Source organism: Larus michahellis, chromosome 17 (assembly GCF_964199755.1).
Source record: "Larus michahellis chromosome 17, bLarMic1.1, whole genome shotgun sequence".
Classification (NCBI taxonomy): domain Eukaryota; kingdom Metazoa; phylum Chordata; class Aves; order Charadriiformes; family Laridae; genus Larus; species Larus michahellis.
The window spans coordinates 5,979,045-5,986,820 of record NC_133912.1 but is presented as its reverse complement, the minus strand read 5'-3'; the positions used below and the strand labels follow the sequence as shown (position 1 = coordinate 5,986,820).

Here is a 7,776-nt window from a genome sequence, read left to right as displayed (position 1 = left end):
ACTACCTGCTGTCTGAGACCTATGCATGACATTGGAGTGAGCCGTTATGATTGTAAATAAACCATGTTCTAGGCATTCTTTACCCATCTGTTTCTGTTAAGGCCATGATGCCTCAGCCAGCACCAGCACCTGGGGGCCTTTGAGGGAAGAGTATTTATTGAGCAGCAAAGTGCCCTCCCAGGCTTTTGTATTTGCAAATGGGGTGCTGCTTCCTGTTTGTTGTTCCTCTTGAGCTGGAACTTTTAGCTGGTTTTTCGTTTTGTGGTTACACGTCGCTGTGGCTGTAGATGCAAGGTGATTTTTCTTATCTGCTCTACTATGTCTCCCTCGGTCTAGGAGCTGCATTGATAAGGTAGGAAAACTTTCTGTTACTTCTGTTTTTCCGTCTGGTAAGCCTTCCTCCAGCCTGGAGTGCCAGGGGAGGTAGTGAAAAAATGCAGCAGATCTGTCAGAGAGATAAGTGCGTTTTAAAGAGCACTGATATCTGTCAATGAGACAGCAGCTGCACAGCAATTCATTTCCATCTCTGCCTCCTCATCTGCCCCAGAAATGTCGACACAGCACTTTTCTCTCTCGGGTTGTTTCTTGAGTTTTTTTACTGCTTTCAGTGTATCTAGAGGCTGTATCGAGGAAAGGACAAAGAGAACTAGAGAAAGCCCTGCTGCCCGTGCAGCCCAGCCCCAAACCCCTCCCTGGACTCTCCTCAGTGTGCAGTGGTGGATGGAGGGAAGTTTACCAAGGCTGTGGCTCGGGAGGGCTTGTGTTCCTACAAAGAGTACTAAGGGGAACAGCTAAAAATTCATCCAAAAATGCCCATCTGTTGGCTCTGCGTTTCCAGCTTGTCCCTCTGTTCCTCCCTCTCTGCCCCTCCGTAAGGTCAGCGGGGGCGCGGGGCCCTGAGGGTGCCTGGGGATGAGTGCCCTGTGGGGGTGTGGGGGGGCTACAGGCACCAGCCAGGCTGCTCGTAGGGAAGGGCTGCATGAGGTGGGGAATAAGTCAGTGGCTTTCCTTGGATGCAAAATGCAGAAGGGGAGCTCTGCTCTTTGCTGAGACCACCAGACGTACCTCTGAGCCACTCTACAGAACCCTATAGCAGTCATAATGCTTTACCCAAATCCCAGCGTCTTGCTTTTTTGCACTGGCTGGCCTCTAAGCTTGATATCCATTAGCACCTCATGCCCCCTGAGCTACCCAGCTCCCTTCATGCTTGTGTGGAGCACTGGCAGAGGAACTTAGGCAGTGGCCCTAGTGCCCTGGGAAATGCCACATCCTACTCTGAGGCCAGGATGGTTTTCCTAAAAACAGGAACTTTGTTTTCATGTCAGGCCATTTGTGATCCCATTCTGTAAAAGGGTAAAGGGTAGTAAAGGGACCCCTGGCTTTGATAGGCAAGTGTGAGCTGTCAGGCAGCCCTTTGCATCTCTAGATACTTGCCTTTGAGTGGATACAGCTTGGCCTCTGTAAGGCTTGGTGTTTCTGCCTGCTTGGTCTTCGGCTGCCACAGACTCCTCTTCACATCTGCTCCCTTGGGCTGCAGAGAAAGGCTGTGGCATTTCATAGCTCTGGGCACCCTGGGTTATGCTGACTGAAGAGAGACTGGTAAAAGTTATTTACAAACTCTTTACAAAGCAAGAGGGAGAAACTGCAGCACACATAAGTAATGCAGGCAATGGTGATGAAAAGCAGCAGGCTGAATACCTACTTTGAAGCGGCACGCCTTCCTGAGCTACCTACCCTTTTCCACTGCTGCTTGTTGCCGAGTTCATTGTTTCACGTCTTTGCTAAAGAAGATTTAAAATGCATTTTTTGCTGGCCCTGGTCAGGTGTGTGTGGGAAATATCTTCTGAATATATATCTGTCTATCGGAGATTCACTTGGTGTCTCTGCTCTCATTTGAAAGGTTTTTCTTTAAGCACCTGTCCTTTAGTCTGTGTGGCTGTGTGCAGTCGTCACCCTGCTGCTGCTCTCTGCAGCGCGCACAGCATCTATCGTGTGACAGAGGAAGTTACGGGAACACTTTGTTACCTGTTCCCCATCATTTGCAGTGCACGGGAATAGCGGTGATGCTGATGAATATGCTTAAGGGTTTAAGTGTAAGCGGTGTCAGTTTACCCAGGTGTTCTGCTGGGATGATTAAAAATATGTTTGTTGCTTTAAGTTAGGAATATGTTGCTTGTAATGACTTCTAGTGTTTCTGCTGGGGGAGGGGGGATATTAGAGGGCCGAGTGATTACCTGGTGTAAGTCAGGATAGCTTCTCTGAAATTGAATTATGCACGTTTGGGCTTCAAAGTCTATTGTTTCAGTGGTGGAACTAGGCTGATTTATGCCAGCTGAAGATCCGTTTCTAAAACTGTTTAAAGCTTAGCATTCCTCTCTCTGCATCCCTGTGAGATAAGGATTTACTGCAGCTGTTTGAAAAATGCAAATTTTTTCTGGAAATATGTTTTTTCATAAAAATGCTTCTTCGGTGAGTGAAAATATTTCATGAGCATCTTTAAGGCTTTGATGGAAGATAGACTCCCAGAAAGCAAAACATTTTGAGCTTTCCTTTTTAGAAAACTGGGTTTGCTCATGGTCTCAATTATTTACATTTTCTTTATGATAAAAACTGTGATAAATGAAAACAGGCGAGTTTCTCATGCACATAGAAAGTGGTATTTTGGGGGAGCCTCTTTTCAGTGAAAGAATTGCATTGTATTATAGTGTGCCAGCCAGCCCTGTAAAGTGACAAGCTTAAGCTTAAAATAAGAAAATCCTGGGTTCAGTTTTTATTTGTCAGGTTTCTTTTTTCTTTTTATCAGCTTCTGCAAAGCAGTCCATGCTTCCCCTTCTAGTTAAAAAGCAGAATCAATACCCATGAAGGGTCAACCAGCTTACAATTCATTACATGTATGCATTTCTAACTGACAATGCAATTTGTGTTTCTCATTTTTCATGTCAACTGTTTTCTTGGAAAAACAATAAAAGAAAGAAAGAAAAGCAGGAAAAGACAAAGAGACAGGGAGATTTACCCAAGTCATCAAGTGAAATGGGAGCTGACAGGTTCTCTAATGTTACATGCCCAGAACAAAAAGGATTCCTTGCTCTGCTCCTCTGTAAATGTTTGAGAATCCTTTGTGTGTAACTCTGCTATTCACTGGGAACCTCAGCCCCAGGATTCCCCAGTAATTCCTTTAGAAATGTGCCTGAGATGCTCCTTGCCCTTGCAAGAATTATTCAGCAGATCAAAGGCAAGCAGCAACGAATTGTTTGGATCTCTTCCCTTCTTAGTCACTGAATGTGCCCAGGTTTTCCCAGGGACATCAATTCTTTTTTTGCCTCAGCTTCTTTCCTTGTTGCATGGCAAGGACAGTGGCAACTCTGGGGCAATGGTCAAGATTCAAAACTTCAGGAAAAATCCCTGCTGGGGAGAAACGCCTCCGCTGATCAAAGTAGGCTAAAAATCTACCACGCTAATGAAGTTTTAATCTAATTCAAAATTTTCCCAAGATCAGATATGCTTGCCAAGTGCATTTGAAGGTCTCAACCATCTCCACTCATGCATGTATAGTTAGGAGCTGTAAATTCAGGGGCAAAACCTTGGTTTGGGCTTCACACTTCATTCAGCAGATGGAGATGCTTTTCCTGGTGATGAGATTGCAGAGACCGGGGAGCTCAAGCAACCAGGGGTGGAGAGGAACACAATGACTGACAAAGATCCTCCTTAGACTTTTCTACCCCATCCCCTTGAGACATGCGTACACTGCCAGCCTAGATAACCTCCAGCATTTTCTTGTCCCCAGGAGGTAATCCATCACTCCCAGAACAGCCTTGACTTTTTGCTAGAAAGCAAGCTGAAGCCTCTTTTCTTCCCTGTCTTTCTGTTAGTTCCCCCTCCATCTCCTGTGTGGCAATATTCCCCCCAGTCCTCACATGCTGCAGTGCATCTGGAGAATCATACTGCGCGTCAGTGCCGTCTGGGGGCTCCGAGCCTGCCTGTCATGGGGGAAAGGAGGCAAGAAATAAATTCCAGTCCCCAGCGGTGGCTTGCTGGGGCGTGGGGGTTGGAGGGAAGCATTGCTCCTAAGAACTGATTACTCTTCATTTCTGCCCTGAAAGTAAGAGCTCATTCAAAGAAAATCCTTCTTAACTCTTGTAACCCAAATGCAAAGTAGAATTGCTGGGCTGAGCAGGTTTTAAGGCAATGCTGAACTGGGGTATTGTCTGCTGCTTTGGAGAGGAATGGAGAATGGGAGATGTTTGGCAGTGCTAATTGATGGAGGAGGCTTTGCATCATCTGGGTGGGGGAGGGGAGACAAAAAGTGAATTAATTCGTTTGTATCTGCGTACTAAATGAATCCCCTCTTCAGGGCTTCTCATGCTGATCTGCAGGGAGTAGGGAAAATCTGCACCATCAGTCTTTCTACTTTTCTGTCATCTTTAACTTCTAGATTGCTGCTTTTGGCCTCTTTCGGATTATAGAGAGAGGACACCAGGTGGGATGTACAGGTTTTCCCAGGGACACTGAGAAACTCCTCTGGAGTCTGGTGACTCTTGCTTGTGTGCTTGAGGACCGATTGACTGCTAGCAATGAGGACAGGAAGGAACAGGCTCCATCCTGAACAGGAGCTACTAGAGGTTTTTTCTCTGTAACACAAGGCACAGCCCTGCCGTAGGATCCTATACTGAATTTCATGTAATATGTTCCTTGGAACATGGATAAACCCCTCAATTTCGCTTTCAGGGCTCATTCTTTGCAATGCATTCAACTCTTGGCACTTCTGCATATGCAAGAGAAGTATAGCCATAGAAAGATGGGGCTGGTAGGACTCAGAGGTCATCTAAACCATCCCCTTCTCCTGACTATATCACACCAACCCTCACAGATGTCCTTAAAATCCTCCTCTGACAAGGATTCAATGCACTGACTAGTTTGTTCCATGCTTATTTATTCTCAGCATTAAAAAGTTTATCCTAACAAGAAAACTAAATGTACCTTTTCCTATTTCCTCTCCTGTAGATTCACCCTATTTTCCCCTGTCCTGTCTCTGGTGGCCTGAAGGGTAATTGCTCACCTCTCTTTTCAGAACAACCTTTTACATATCAGAAGTCTGTTATATCCCCACTTCAGAAAACTCTTATCTGGGCTGAGCAAGCCTATTTCATTTGACCTTTCTGAGGCTTGTATTTTCGAAGCCTCCCATCAGTCTCCTGGGTCAGCTTGATGTGTGAGTTGATATGGAGCCTGATGTGAGCTTTTGCCTACTAGAATTTGACTAAGCAATTTATATCCCCTGGGGCAGGATGGTAAAAATTGCAAGTATTTACAGCCCTGTGCTAGAAGTCATGATAGCCCGTTCCTCTGTCACTGAGCCACAAAACCCAACTGCTCTGCAGAGCGGCTTGCTTCGGCAGAGGAACGGACTAGCCAGTGCAGGCAGCCTTTTCCCCATCTGGCTTTTGACACAAAATGTGTTTCCCGGTTGGACTCAAGCTGTAGGGGTGGGATCTGCTCAGGCAGCCTGGCCAGTTCATGGCCCTCTGTTGAAGCTGGCACCTACAGGACCAATGCAATTTAGTCTCTTTGCCAGTCAAAGCTTGATTGAAGGCCATGGAAATCGGTTAGTATACCTTGTCCCAAGAAGCACTGGGTCAGGTCTCCCTTTCCTCAAGTCTTTCTCCAGTAAGATATAATCCCCATCACTGCTGACAGCTACAGCTTTCCATATTAGCTGAAAAAAAATATGCAGAAACAAACCACTCGTGCATCTCTTTCTCTTAGACTAGCATGACTTTCCTGTCATGTTTTCCATGTTTTCTCCTAGTACTTGATGTTTGCAAGCCTCTCTGCTTTAAGCCATGTCGGCTACAGACCCAGAACACGCAATAGCTACAATTTTCTTTCACTCTCTCCTCTCTCTCCCTCTCCTCAGCTTGAGTGTTTAATTTGCTCCAGACTCTGCTTGAGCAATTTTTGGAGAGTACAGTTTATATTTGTGTATGCAAATAAGCTGAGCAAATATGCTAAGGAGCTCCAAAGATAGATCAGTACACTTAAAGCACATGCCAGCCCACAGTAAAATCATCCCAGGTCATTCTGGTCTCAATTAACCCTTCTGCCTTCTTCAGTTTAGAGTCTGTTTGGCAAGGAGAGTACTGGGAGATACTCTCCCACCTCCCGTATTGCTGTAAACAGATGATCGCTGCTGGCGTCAGCAGTGCTGTTCTGCACCATGACCCAGGCAGTAGGGCACAGCGCTTTGCCCACGGTTGCGTGTAGTTATGCATTCAAATATTAGTTGTCTTTCACATTCTTTTTATTGTTGAACAAGCAGTTCCAGGAGCTGCGAAAGTACTACAGCCAGCTTTCCTTCAGACTTGTGATTTACATTGAGGTCTTTGGTGTCTGATAAAACGTGCACTTCTGAAGCTTTGTGCATGGTTGGAGAGTTCATAAAAACACTTTTCCCTGGTAGAGTGTAGAGCATCTGCCTGATCTCTGGCAGCTAAGAACATAGTTGCCTTTTCTTTAGGGACAGGGAATGTTGTTTGGCCTTGCTCCTCTAATTTCTGCTGGTGTTTATAAAGCTTCCAAAAAATTAACTTCCCTTAAACTGGTAGATCTGTCAAATTGGTTGAAATTGGTTCAAGCATCTCCTGAGGAACACTAGCTTTCCTAATCTGGTTTTCCTCCCTATAGAAGGGGAAATGAGAGATCACTGGCATTCGCTGGGCTTGCCTGTGCTGAGGGGTTGACTGGAATAGCTATTGCAGAATAAGCTGTTCAACCGGAAGCCTTCCAGAATAGTTGCCGGCATGGACACACTCTTCTGGAAATAAGTGACGTTACTGTAGTATAATTACTTCACTTTTGAAGGATGCTAATTACTTTGGAGTGTTTTTTATTCTGGAATAAAAACCTGCTGTCATAATGTCCTTTGGGAGGCATGATGGAATAGTTTCTCCAGCAGTCACTACTCCAGGCATTTTCCTCTTGTAGATGAGGGAAATGGTCTGAAAAGACAGCTGACTATTCTGGTGCTGAACCTGCGCAAGATTTGAGGAAAAAGGATCTAAGCAGTTTTCTGTGATGCTTATAATGCAGGGTTTATTTAACCTTAGTATATGTGGAAGACGATACAGCTTTTCATTACCATTTTTTTAGCTTAAAGAAATGAGGTTTACATAATCAGTGTCTGTATACATGCTTCCCATAACTTCTGCAGCATTAGCTCATTTCAGCCACATTTAGCAGAGGACAGGAGGTTTCAAATGTTATTCTACAAGTTCTGGGGCTCAGCAAGAGAGATCCTGTGGCATCCGCACTGCAGGAGATGCTGCAGTGTACAGCTGTCCTGATAAAACGTCCAAGAACCCGCATACCCAAATGGGCAAACCTTTTTCCCATGAGAAGGAAAGCTCTGCACTGGAGGCTAACACCTTCCCAAATGGCAAAGCCCATCAACACCAGATCCACAGACCTGATTTCTTGTGTTTATAAAGACTTTTATTCTTGGTGTTAGGTGGTTTCAATCTTCAGCTGCTCCCTAAGGTTCACAAACTGTTCCCTGTAATACTGAATTGTAGCCTGATCTGGGGAGGAAGAGGTGTTGCCCATTTTCTAGTCTCTATTCATTCTAATTTGCTGTCCCAGCCTGACTGAAAACCCAGGCTCACTCGAGAGAGCCAGACCGTTTTCCTTGCAGTTCTCCCACTTTGGATTGTTTTCTTGTATATCTGCAAAAGGGGAACTCCACAGCAAACCTCCCTAAATGGAGTCAGATGGCATCTCAGG

At 45.4% G+C, this 7,776-nt stretch overlaps 1 long non-coding RNA gene across 2 annotated transcripts in view; it reads left to right on the top strand.

Annotated features, from left to right (window-relative positions):
- The first annotated feature begins 201 nt into the window (after positions 1-201).
- The window catches only part of LOC141732352 (uncharacterized), a 171,768-nt gene continuing 164,193 nt past the window's right edge, over positions 202-7,776 (top strand). For both annotated transcript variants that reach the window (XR_012584072.1, XR_012584071.1), the window contains exon 1: positions 202-352. This is a non-coding gene — a long non-coding RNA (uncharacterized LOC141732352). The remainder of the gene's footprint in view (positions 353-7,776) is intronic.